General features: G+C 41.8%; 1 long non-coding RNA gene across 1 annotated transcript; it reads left to right on the plus strand.

Moving 5' to 3' along the window:
• The first annotated feature begins 1484 nt into the window (after positions 1-1484).
• Positions 1485-2573, plus strand: LOC130113598 (uncharacterized). Its single transcript, XR_008810341.1, has 3 exons — positions 1485-1617; positions 2086-2143; positions 2288-2573. It is a non-coding gene; the product is annotated as an uncharacterized LOC130113598 (long non-coding RNA).
• Positions 2574-13678: the final 11105 nt, after the last annotated feature.

Raw genomic sequence — 13678 nt, forward strand, 5'->3', positions numbered from 1 at the left:
TTACTATGAAATTATGTGAAGAGTAAGTTTAACACCCTGAGACAGAAAGCTGAATCGGTTCATTTGGACACAAAGTTTTTTGACAGAAACGTTTTATCACTCATCTAAGTGACCTCTTCAGTCTAAACTGACTGCAGGTATCCCCACCCTTTTAAACAATGCAGTTGAGACTTCTGGGTGGTGCTCGACTGCAATGCACATGTAGCTCAGTAGCTCGTCCTCAACAACTCCTTTTTTCAGTTACTCTTTCGACCAACGTTGATAACACAGCAGCATAATGTCTCAAGGAAAGCCCGGAGGCAAACGGGAAGGTGAGAGTATGTCGCCGTTAAAGAAAAAACCTATGGTTACGATGCCAAAGGAAGAGCTCGACGACGCCATAGCCAACGCTGTTAAGACCACGTTGCTAGAACAGCAGGGTGACCTTAACACATTAATCCAGTTGGCAGTGAAAGAAGCGATCAACAGTGTCCTCGTCCCACAGTTAACAGAACTAATGGATCAAATTCAGCATATTAAAGATAATATGTGTGAGATGGCCAAAGACCTCGAGTCCTCTCACAAAGCTATCTGAAGCAACATGGCTAAGTTTGATGCGCTGCAGGCTACGGTGAGAGCTAGCAAGAAACAAGCTAATGATCTTCAACATCGAGTGGGGGGATGGGCACTCACCTCAAAGATCACTCAGATGTAGGACCAAAGCCGGAGGTCCAACGTGAGACTGGTCGGGCTGACGGAAGGCGAGGAAGGGTCGGACGCCATTGGTTTTCTGAGCAAAAACATGCCGAAGTGGATACCTTCATTGGGAGAACGGGTTATCTGCATAGAGAGGGCCCATAGACTTTACAGCAGAGTCAGTACAGATGCTAACTGGCCTCGCATGCTGATCGTCAAACTGCTGGACTTCTCTGATCGTCAAACCATTTTGAAGGGAGCTAGAGCCCAGCCTGTTATAGTCTAGTCAGTTAAGGCAAAATGGCTGCAAAAAGTCATTCACATTTGAGCCTATGTTTTTCTGTTAATTTAGAGTCCAATGAAGAAAAAAATGCAAGGAGCCCAAAATTTTAGGTGGGGGAAGTCTCTGAAATGGCCACGCCCACTTTTTAGGCCTGGAAATCAGTATCTCGGCTCCTGAATGTCGCAGAGAGCTGATCATGGGCTCAAAAGAAGCAGAAGCACGACATTTATACAAGCATTATGAACAAACATATACCCCAAAACCTTTACTTTTTCAGATATTTTAAGAAAACTAATTTTTACTGGTCACGTTTCACGTATCAGCTCCTGAAGGTTGTAAAAAGCTATATTTGACATGAATCTCATTCGCTGCCTATGTTATAAAGCATGAAGCACAATACACACACGAATCATGAGTTTAGAAAATATCTTAGTTGTCTGTTGTTCTTCTTATCACTTGGGATGTAATGCCGCCTCTGACCACAATTACAAATTGGCGCTGTTTGTTTATCAAGTGGTTGATTCTACAGGAAAGGAAGCAGAAGTGCACATGTTTCAGTAAAGCTAGTTTACTGTAAACATTTGCCAAAATATGACATGCATGCCTCATCTGGCCTTCATATCAGTGAGTTAATTTGTTCCTGACCTCGTGGATGGATGGTAAGGAACAGTGTTGTTTTATTTTTGTATGTTTACCTTGTAAAACATTATTTTCACCTTAGCTCATATGTGTAGGCCTAACTAGCCTTGCAAGCATGACTTGCTCGATACACTCGACAGCACAGTTGCACAGTTGTAGTATTTGGCTAAGGCATTACCTACTTTTGGACAGTTGGTGTTTGTGTGTCTGCTTGCTCTACACATGTTGGTTAATTTTGGGCATTTTTAGTTGGCTGGTATGAAAGGGTGAAAGTATTTGTAGTAACAACACTTTTATTGTGCTATATTTGGACACACTTTTATTGGACTATATTTTGTATCTATGCAGAAGAATAAATAACATTGTTTATTGCATGCTATTTTTGTGGGAGGGTGGATGTATTGTGCCATACCAGTGAAACATCACTCTGTTACAAACTTGTGTACAGAAAAATCAAGTTTAAATTAGTTCTGATTTTCCATGATCAGATGATCCCCCATCCTAACTATGGAACTAGGGAACAAGACCCTGTGCATTGTCTGCAAGGTTAGTTTTCACGTGTGTGCTTCAGTAGTATAATGTTTATGACATCAATGAGTCCAACAGTGTTAGTTTTCATGCGTATTCCTTAAGTAATGTAATGTTTATGACAGCAATGAGTCCAACATTTCATTTCTAAATTCATGACAGGAATCTGGTGGAAGGGACATAACTGCTGTCACAGCTCCTAAGCTGCTTCACCAAGTAAAACTGTTTGAGGAATCCGGACTGATCACCAATGATGCGGATATCAATCTTTCACAGAGACTGTCAGCTGTCAATGCAGAAACTTTACAGGATGGATATAAAATCCACAAGAGTTGCTATGATCGCTATAATAACAGCCATTTCAATTGTGCGAAGGATCGTAAACGGAAAAGAGAACTGGACCTTGCAGATCACCAGACTATTGGGGCAAACACACGAGCAAAGGCTGGGCCTAGTCTTGCGTTTGGAGCCGAACTTTGCTTCTATTGTGAAGAGCCAGCCAGCTCAGTTCATGAGGTTGAACTCATCCATTCCCTTCCCAGATGTCATAAGTAAAGACTCCAGTTTTGTCTTTACAGTCGGCAAAACTCAGCATGACCAGTTTGTGCAGGAGCGAATTGTATTAAGTAAGAAGGATGTCAATGCAACCATCTCACGAAATGCCTTGAAACTCCCAAGTTCATGTGCAAAAGTCCAACTCGCTAGCCCTGCAATCAAGCCACCCAAAGGAACCTTTGCAAAGCTGAAGGAGGCCTGCAGATCAAGAGAAGAAGAGACAAGGAAGTTATTTGGTGGTGAATTCACAGGTGAAACTAATTGATATAAAGTCAGTTATTCAAATATTTTAGATGTTACTTAAGTCTTACCAGATTTTTAATACAGTGATATTCATTGATTCAATTTCACATTCAAGTTAATTGATTTGACAGTAAGCCCAAGAGTTACACTTAGCTTAACTATTCATTTCAATTTCAGGTTTACCCGACGCCTTGTCAACAAAGGATGGAGATATTTATCATAGCCAAAAGTCTCAAATTCTTAAGGACATCGGTGTACAAGTTCAATCTACATCCTCAGAAGGACTTGTGATAGATTTGTCTGTGCAAGTACGAATCATGGCAAAGTCTCTCACCAAAGGCATGACATTCCAAGACTTTGTAATCAAAGTGTTGAACAGCATTGCCAGATCGGTCATGAGAAGAAAGCCAATCGTATTGACATTGTGGCTGACCTCTACCAGAATATGAGTATCAAGACTGCGACTAGGAAGAACCGGGGATCAGCAGGTAGTTCACAGATGGCTTTCAGTGAGAATGACACCATGCCAGAATCTAAGCAATTCTTTGAAGCTTTTCTGTCTAATGTAGACAACAAAGTAGCCCTGAATCTAATGTTCGCCAGGATTGCTAAGGCACAAGCATGGAACTGGGACAAGGAGTTCAGCATCACCTATGGCAGAAAGGTGCTTGCAAACTTCGGCGAAAGCTTCGAGATCCAGCTTTATGACAGCATAGATATGCTTGAGGAGGCTGACAACCGCATCGTTTGCCATGTGATGCACATGCTAAACAAGGGGATCAAGTCAGTTACAGTTAGAACAGTCGACTCCGATGTGGTAGTCATCCTACTAGGGTTCACTACACAGTTCCTATCAGTATGTAATGACTTGCAACTTATAGTTGACTTTGCAGTTCCTGGCAAACGCCAATTCTACTCAATCACAGAAGCACACAAGAAGCTTGGTGGAGATGTGGCCGATGCCATGCCTGTGTTCCATTCTTTTAGTGGCTGTGATTCTGTGAGCGCCTTCTTTGGCCACTCAAAGACTGCTCAATACAAAGCCTGGATAAACCACAGTAAGTCCACAGAACTCACTGCTGCTTTGAGAGGACTAAGTTGCTGCCCTAGTATCGAGACAGTTAAGGAAAGCATGGAAGTTATTGAGCCCTGGGTAATGAGCTGGTACAACAAGACTGGACTGTACAACTGTGTCAGTATAGATGAGCTCAGATTCCAGCTGTTCAAGCACTCAGTTAATGATGAGCTGAGAAACCTACCCCCAAGTCAGGATGCGCTTCTACAGCATCTGTTGAGAGCTACATTCCAGGCAGGATGGCTGTGGGGAAACAGCCTGCTACAACTCCCTTGTCCCCCTGTCATTGAATGGGGTTGGACTACCGAAGGAGAGGAACTCTTCGTCAAGTGGAGCACAGTTTCCACAAGAGATACATTGTCTCAAGTAACAGGGGTGTGTAGTTGCAGATCTAATAAGTGTACCTCATGTTCTTGTGCTGGCAGAGGGATGAAATTTCTCATTTATTGCAAGTGCCTCAGCACGTGTTTGAATCCAGTCTGATGGGATGTGTGAGGTTAAAATAAAGATTTTTTTGGACCTCACATGGTTTGCTTTGTTTCTTTGGTGGTTACTGGGTTCCTCCTCTTATAACAAAGAGTCAACTTGAATACTAGCACTCCATGAGTAGATGTAACACTTTTACTCAAACAAACTGTATAGCCTTCTTGCACAGATTTGGCTAAAGTTGATTGCATGCTGCTGATCAATTCAATGGAAAAAAGAACATGTTCATGAATAGCTCAAAACGTGAAGGTTTTAGGGCATACAGTATATTTGTTCAGAGCACTAATATAAATAGTTATTTCCACATCTTTTGAGCCCAATATCAACTCGGGGCAACCTCCGAGAGCTGAGCCTGAGATATAGTCCCAGGGCTAAAAAGTGGGCGTGGTCATGTATGTGACCAGTGAAAATTAGTTTTTTGTAAATACCTGGAAAAGTAAAGGTTTTGGGGTATATGTTTGTTCATAATGCTTATATAAATGTGGTGCTTCTGCTTCTTTTGAGCCCATGATCATCTCTCTGCGACATTCAGGAGCCGAGATACTGATTTCCAGGCCTAAAAAGTGGGCGTGGCCATTTCAGAGACTTCCCCCACCTAAAATTTTGGGCTCCTTGCATTTTTTTCTTTATTGGACCCTAAATTAACAGAAAAACATTGGCTCAAATGTGAATGACTTTTTGCAGCCTTGACCCCATATTTGCCCTTAACTGACCAGACTATTAAGCATAACAAGCAAACCTTGCAGTTCTTCCCGGATTACAGCAAAGAAACGACGCGCAAACGGAAAGAGTTCACTCTAGTCCACAAGAGGATGATTTCGCTTGGGCTCCAGCCGTTCCTGCTTTACCCGGCCCAGCTGAAAATCACCTATCGTGGGCACACGATCAACTTGGGAACGCCACACGAAGCCGAGAAGTTTATCCAAAACACCTTTCAACCTCCACCAGCCCTGCAAAACCAAGAAATGGCTACTTTGCTCCGGGAGCTGGACAACGGCGACAAGATAGACGCCTCGTCACTGCCACCATGAGTTGTTGCCCACAGCTAAACAATCTTGGTATGCTTTACACTGTGACTACCTGCTAATTTAGCTATTCAACAGTGATGGGACTTGGACCGATGTTGCTATTGTTCACTCTTTAGGGCTGTTTATTCCTCACATTGCTTAAAAAAGCTTGTTGAAGTTAATAACGTTCTGCTGTGCGGGTTATCTGACAGTTTATGTCATAGGAACTGAATCATTCACATCACGTGTTGTTCACTCTTGAGAGGCTTTCCTATTGTTTAGATTAGTTGGTTGATATTTATGATGTTCTATTGTGTTTTATTTCGCGTTTTCTATCATGGACTGAATAGCCCACAGTGCTGAAGCTCTTTATGTACTTTGTGTATTATGCCAATTTCAACATCTCTTCTGTGTTTTTTTTTCTTCCTCCTGTTTGTTTATTGTTGTTTGTTGAACATCATGAGACATAGCAGGGGAGAGGGGATGTGAGGAATCACCTTGCAGTATGCGCGCCACCGGAATGACTAGTGCATGTTCCATGCAAACCTTAGGTGTAACAAGGACCTGGCGGTTTGCCTGTTTGTATATAGTTCTGTTGTTAAACTTTCAATTTGTCTATATTAAATGTATTTTGCAGCCATTAGCTATTAAGAGACATATTCTCAGTTTAAATCTTTTCTTTACTACTCATATAAAGTGGACTGTTTACATGTCATTGTGCTACACTTCTACACCACCATTTAAATGGCCAACTTTAATATCTTGAGCTGGAACGTTGGAGGTCTGAACTCAGCCATTAAGTGCACTCGTTGCCTGGAATTTTTACACTGCAAACATGTTTATATAGCTCTGATTCAAGAGACACACCTGACAGCGAAGGACGTACAGCGGTTCCAAAACAAGCACTATAAAATTATAGCTCATTCATGCGCATCAGATAAAGCTAGAGGTGTCCTGATTATAGCAGAAAGGAAATTACAGCTTGTGGTTATGGAGAATGGTAATGACAATGATGATAGATTTGTCTATGTGTTGCTCTCTATCAATGATACAAAACTTCTATTAGCGTGTATCTATGCACCTAATGTTTTTGATGGAACTTTTTGCCCTCCATCAGTGCGGCTCTGTTACATTATCAAGACCCTTGTTGCATTGTCTCTGGCGATTACAATACCACAGTCTCCCCAGAGCTTGAAAGATATACAGGCGCACTTAACGCAGCTCCTCCCTCATCCTTAGCTCTAAGATCCTTCCTGGTTGACTTGAACTTAGTGGATCTCTGGCACATTCGTAATGACAAAGTTAAAGCCCATTCCTTTCATTCTAGTCGTCATGGCACCTCCTCCAGGATTGATTATATATATTTGTCAGCCCTTCTCTTATAAATAATATACCCCGCATTTACATGCTCCCTATCTTAATCTCTGATCATGTCCCTATGTCATGCACTTTAACACCATTAATTGAATATCCCAAAGCCTGCAGATGGAGATTTAATGGCTCTCTGCTTAGCAATGCTGATTTTCTATCACACATGAAAACACAACTTGGTGAATTTATTGAACAGAACGTTGGGTCATGTGACAATCCCCAAACATTATTGGAAGCAGCGAAATGTTTTATAGGAGGCACATGTATTAGTTTTTCTTCTAGGTTAAAAGCTTAGCGCAATAAGCGGTTTTCTGAAATTGAGCAGGAGATAGACAGAGTGGAGAAGGCGCAGAGAGAAACACCCTCTGAAGCCAACACCAATATTCTCAAGGCGTTAAGGGGAGAATATAGAAATGTATCCATAAGCAAGGCCGAGTTTATTCTACATAGGACCAAACAGAGATATTATTATGATGGCGACCGCCCGAGTAGACTATTAGCTCTCCAGTTAAAACAAAATGAATCCAAAGCAGTGATTAATGCAATTCGTACAACAGAAGGTGACGTTGTTACAGATCCCAGTGCAATCAACAATGTTTTCAAAAATTTCTACAGCAGTCTCTACACATCAGACTGTCGTGTAGATATAGAGAAGTGCACCAGTGTTTCTTCAAAATTTAGCTTTGCCATGTCTGGACCACTTAGAGAGCTTAAAATTAGAAAGCCCCATCTCTTTAGAAGAGCTCGAAACAGCAGTAAAAACTCTAAAAGGGCAAGAGTCCTGGTTTGGATGGCCTACCTCCTGAACTGTATCTAGCCTTTTGGGATCAGGTAGGACCTCTTATACTGGGCTCTATAAACTTTGCCATTGAACATAGGGACCAGAGAAATGCATTCATCACTATCTTACTCAAGAAAGGTAAAGATCCACTTGAATGTTCAAGTTATCACCCAATTTCACTGATTTGTGGAGACGTGAAGCTTTATGCCAAGGTACTGGTTACTTGCATGGAGGTGGTAATTGGGAAGTTAACTCACTTTGAACAGACGGGATTATTGAAAGGGAGAGTAGCATCAGATAATGTTAGGAGGCTCCTACATGTTACCGAGGTTGCAGATACCATTCCAGAGGATTGTGCTGTTCTCTGTCTTGATACTGATACAGCTTTTGACACAGTAATGGAGTTACCTATGGCTGGTCATGGAGAGATTCGGATTTGGACCTAACTTCATCTCCATGACACAAACGATATACGGTTATGCTACAGCATCAGTTGTCACAGGAACATGTCAAATCACAACCCTTTCCTTTACATCGCGGAACCAGACAGGGTTGTCCACTTTCCCCTCTGCTCTTTGCCTTGTCCCTGCCTGGAACCCCTGGTTCAGTCCATCAGAGAGAGTGACACAATATCTCCTATAACCATAGACCAATCTAGACATTATATTTCATTATATGCAGACGATTGTCTTCTTTTCATATCTAATATTCGGACATCACTACTGCAGGTCCTAAAACTCTTTGATGTATTTAAAAGGATGGCAGGATATAAAATCAACTGGACTAAATCTGCTCTTCTTCCATTGACTACTGCTGCATTAAATACCAGTTTGACTGCTGACATCCCTAACTATACATCCTTTACATACCTTGGCATAAAGATTTACCCCAGTCTTAGTAGAATAGTTCAGGAAAACTTTTTGGTTGTGAAAAAGAAGATTACAGATGATCTGAAGAGGTGGCGCTCTCTTTATGTGCCTTAATAAGGCAGAGTTACAACTATCAAAATTAAAATTTTGCCTCGGATTAATTTTTTGTTTTATATGATCCCCCCAGCACCACCACATAAATTTATCACAGAAATGCACTCCCTCATATCACAATTAATTTGGGGAGGAAAGCGTACACGAATCAAACTTACAACCTTACAAAAAAACAAACTCACTGGAGGCTTAGCAGTCCCAAACCTTAATTTGTATTATTATGCTTTTCAAATTAGACAACTGCATGTTTAGAGAAACCAGGAATCTGAGGTTCATTGGCGGGCTATGGAGGCAGCACGCGTGAAGCCACACCGTCTGGAAGACTTATTATATACAGGCAGGGGGTGCAAAAACAATTAACGATACGGGAGCATTCTAACCAATTCTGTTGATGTATGGGAAAAAGTGGAACTGATGATGGGCAAAATAGATTTATTTCATCAAACATCTCCACTATGGAATAACTATCACCTTCAATCAGGTGGGCAGCCTTTTACAGTTCCCTCATGGTCACAAAAAGGTGTCTTCACTCTTAGTGATATTTTTAACAATGCTGGACTCCATTCATTCCAAGATATTAGGGGGGAATATGATTTACCGGGCACCTCTTTTTCTTTTTTTTTTACTTGAGACTGAGATCTGCAATGAAAACATATGGGGTGCCCTGGAATGGGCCTTTGCCGGAGCACCCTATGGAGAAGTGGATTGGTCCTGGGTGGGGTACTCGGGGGACAGTGACACGTATCTATAACTCTCTGCTTGATCACTCTACTAAGACACTGGCAGTTGAAGGGGTGTGGGCCAGGGAACTCTGCATTGTCGGTCTGGAACCAAATTAGGAAACGATATGGTCTAACATAAGCAGTACTTCTAAAAATCTTGCACATCAGCTTATACACTATAAGATGATTCACAGAGCATATGCTACACCAATCAAATGTTTTAAAATGAAACTAATTACCAGCCCTAACTGTACTCGCTGTCGGGCTCAGGTGCCGGGCACAACAATGCATATGTTTTGGGACTGATCAGAGATTTTTGGACACAGGTTTTGTCAACGTTGTCAGAGTTATTAGGATCAACAATATTGCCTCATATGTGCCTTTGTCTGCTCAATGATGATTCGTCTCTGTCTCTCAATTTAAATCAGCGAAAACTAATGCTGGCAGGCTTTACTGCAGCAAAAAAGACCATACTGACACTGTGGTTTAATCCCAAACTTCCTTTAATTAAGTGCTGGATGGCGTCCTACCAGAGCATAGTGTCTCTTGAGTGTACAACAGCACGACTCAATAGAGCCAAGCCTGCCACTGTGCAGGCATGGTCAGGCATAGCTGTGTCCATAAGAGACTACCTTAAAAGAAGGGCTCTCCCCCTTCCCACACCCAGTAACATCAGACCTGGAGCAGGCCAGCTTTGGACGTTAGTAGAAATGGATGGTTGTATATACAATGTATAGTTTTGATTTATTGTTTTGTTTTTTCCTTTCTTTCTTTTCAGTCCATTATTATTTGTTTTTCCCTTGGGAATGTCTGTGTCTTACTCTCAGCTACTATGGATACGTTGTTTTATTCTGTAATTTTCTTTCCTTTTATTTCGGTCCTTAAACATTGTTACTAATGTGCTGCCCTGTTGTGGTTGTTTGTGTGTTTGTTGTGTCCTGTTTTTAAAAAATAAAAATTGTTGATCACAAAAAAAACAATACAGTTGCATAACGACTGAAAACAACAATCAATTTCATATGCAAATTGAGGTGACCATTAACTAGAGTGTGTACTATCAGCATGTCAACGACATGCACAGAATTGTCGACAAACTTTTACCTACACCTACGAGCAAACGAATGAAAAGTTTTCAAGTCGTACATATCAAGTTACGTCCACAATTATGAGGATGAATGGCTGGATGGACGGAATTGTGGACGTAATTTGTCATATGTACAACTTGAAACTTTTCCCCCGTTCGCTGGTAGGTGCAAGTGAAAGTTTGTCGACAATTCTGTGCATGTCGTTGAATTTTTCCATGGTAAATTTTGCAGGCATCACGAAAGATATGCCATTGTCAAAAGCACACGCCAACAAACAGGAAAATGGTATGACTGCTGCAGTAGAAACCGGAAGTCAATGGACTACAGTTATGCACGGATTGCCATGTGTATTATTCACAGAAGATTGGGAAAAATTTGCAATCACAGCATTGTAAGAAGGCGACAGATGTACTCTTAGCCCTATTCCCCCACGCTATTCTCCCAGTTCCCCCTCCCCCCAAACGGGCGCCCCGACTGACCAGAGGAGGCGCTAGTGCAGCGACCAGGACACATACCCACATCCGGCTTCCCACCCGCAGACACGGCCAATTGTGTCTGTAGGGACACCCGACCAAGCCGTAGGTAACATGGGGATTTGAACTGGTGATCCCCGTGTTGGTAGGAAATGGAATAGACTGCCACGCTACCCAGATGCCCTTTGGTGGCATTTTTAAACTTACTCATACATGACTGTCAGAGGTGCCCATGAGAGTGATATTGCTGCTTATGTGCAAAATGCTATTATGAGTTTTAATAGACCAAGACTCATAAAACCTACCAAGATACAAATGACAACACAAACTTTTTAGAATTTTGATTTAGTTAAAGTTACAATCTAGAAGATTAACACTACTGAAAATTATAGTAATACGTGATATTTGCAGCGGTGTTTGACCGCCAAACAGAAAAAATCCCAGGGACATATTTGAAATGAAACACAGTCCACTAGTGCTATTACAACAGCAACTTCCCCACCACCAAATAAACATGGCTGAACCCAGCTTTTATCAGTTGCTGTTTTATTATCTGTTGGTAAAGGTCTTGCATGAATTTGTTCTGCCATGTCTGCTTGCGAACCACAACACCTCTATCCTCCTCATCATTAGATCATGTTGATAGGACTTTGTTCATAAGACCATCTGACCAGTTTGAAATATGAGACTCCACAGTACTCACACTATACAGTGCACATTCAGGAACATTGTACTGAGATAAGCCATGCCACTAAAGTAAATTCAGATCCAGGGAATATCGGGAGATCACTATCGGCTGTGGGTCTCTAAAAGCATGGGGTTATTGTTCCCTCGTGTGTTCAGACATTCACCCTGCCTTTTTGTAGGGTACACCCATGTCTCCTGTTAAGCGTGTCAGTGTCATAAAGCCTAGTCTTGACATTTTACAGCCTGTTGACAGCAGAAAGAGAGAGAGAAAATATTTACCTGGATAACATCACGACAGACTACAAAACAAATAGGTGGGATTGTGATTTAATGATTCCTGGTTGGTTGTAGTTGTTAATGCTACTGCAAATGTTGGAGGAATCAGCAGATTACTGCAGTGTTTTGATCATATCGGCATAACTGGCACAGATTCACAGAAATTTTGAATCAGTTCAAACCTTACCATACCATCAGTTCTTACCTAGATTATTGTGTATGCATAAAAAGACATCAAAACTCCCTACCTAATCCCACCTCATTACAAGCTGACATTCACTTTAACTGAAATCTGAAGTACTGTGTCGATAGCTAATGTCGGGTGAGGACTGTAGAGGAGACATGCCATATTCATTTAACTATTATGGAGCAGGAAAATGGATGAAGGGCACATTCTTATTTACAGCACAGGCCTTGGGGAACAGTTATGTGGGAAGACTGCATAAATGCACACAGTCTACCAGTGAGAGGCCCTGTGCAACAGCACTGGACATCCATATCGTGGTCAGGGACAGGACAGAGTGTGTTCTGCATGTTTCTATTGGGGTTCTTTTTGATGTGGGAGGAAACCCCATGTGAGCTCAGGGAGAACGTACAGACTCCACACAGAAAGGCCCCTAGTCTAGAGATGACCCACCTGAGCATGGGGAGAACATGCAGAGTACACACAGACGGCCACTGCACACTGACAGGCCTAGGGAGAACATGCAACTACTCCAGTGCCAACACTGCCCCAGGTGGGAATCAAACCCAGGACCTTCTTGCTGTGAGGAAGCAGTGCAATCTTACTGGCCTGACTGGTGACCCGAGAGAGTTTTGTTTCATTTTGTTTTTGATGGTGAGAGCATTGTACCAGGATGAGATATTGAAGGTGAGTACAGATTCAACAAGTGACTTATGGACTACAGTTATAATGACTTTGCTGACATTAAAACTACTGAGTTTCCTTGGCAGGTACAGGTGCTGCTGGGCTTTCCTGTACACCAAGTCAGTGTGTTGGGAGAAGGACAGGGAGACGTCTATCTCTGTCCCAAGGTATCTAAAAGACTCCACCTGCTCTACCAGCTGCCCTCCCTCATCACATTTTCTTTTTGTATATCTTATAAATCCATATAATTTTGTTATCCTGTTTCAATGTTATATCCTCTCACTCTGGTGTGTGACTAATGTCTTCTTGTCTTTTCTCCCGTGTATATGAATGGTGTGATGTGAGTCTCCCCTGTGTGCATGTGTAGTCTGTCCTTCTGCCAGGTCTCCATGGTGATGGTAGTCGCATGGCTCAGGTCCTGGGCTGTTCTGGTGGCATCTTCCTCATCATATTTTTCATATATCTTATAACAGGGTTCCCGCAGGGTTTTAAAAAGTCTTAAATTTGATAATCATAATTTTAGGCCTTAAAAAGTCTTCAATTTGATCTAAAATGTGTCTTTTGGTCTTAGATATGATTTTGATAGGTCTTGAAAATATAACTTCTCTGTGTCAGGTTAAATATGTTTGAGGGACATGTCCGGGCTTCAAGGTAAGCACTACAGTAATAGTCAGTTAAGCTTCAATAATCCATATTGAACGAAAACAACATGGAACTAATAGTCATTACTTTGCAGCTCCCTGGTCAGTTTATCGGAGAACACCAAACTAGTGTTGTGTGTTTGTATCTTATAGCATGTGTTATGCTGTCAGTCCGAGCCAAGAGATAAATGAATGCTAAAGTCTTTAACTTCTGTCTGTTACTTTTCTAACTTCATGGGGAAGTGCAAATTCAACTACCAGTGGTTGGAGAAAAGCACGTTTAGTGCTTGGTTGAAACCG

Source organism: Lampris incognitus, chromosome 6, assembly GCF_029633865.1.
Source record: "Lampris incognitus isolate fLamInc1 chromosome 6, fLamInc1.hap2, whole genome shotgun sequence".
Classification (NCBI taxonomy): domain Eukaryota; kingdom Metazoa; phylum Chordata; class Actinopteri; order Lampriformes; family Lampridae; genus Lampris; species Lampris incognitus.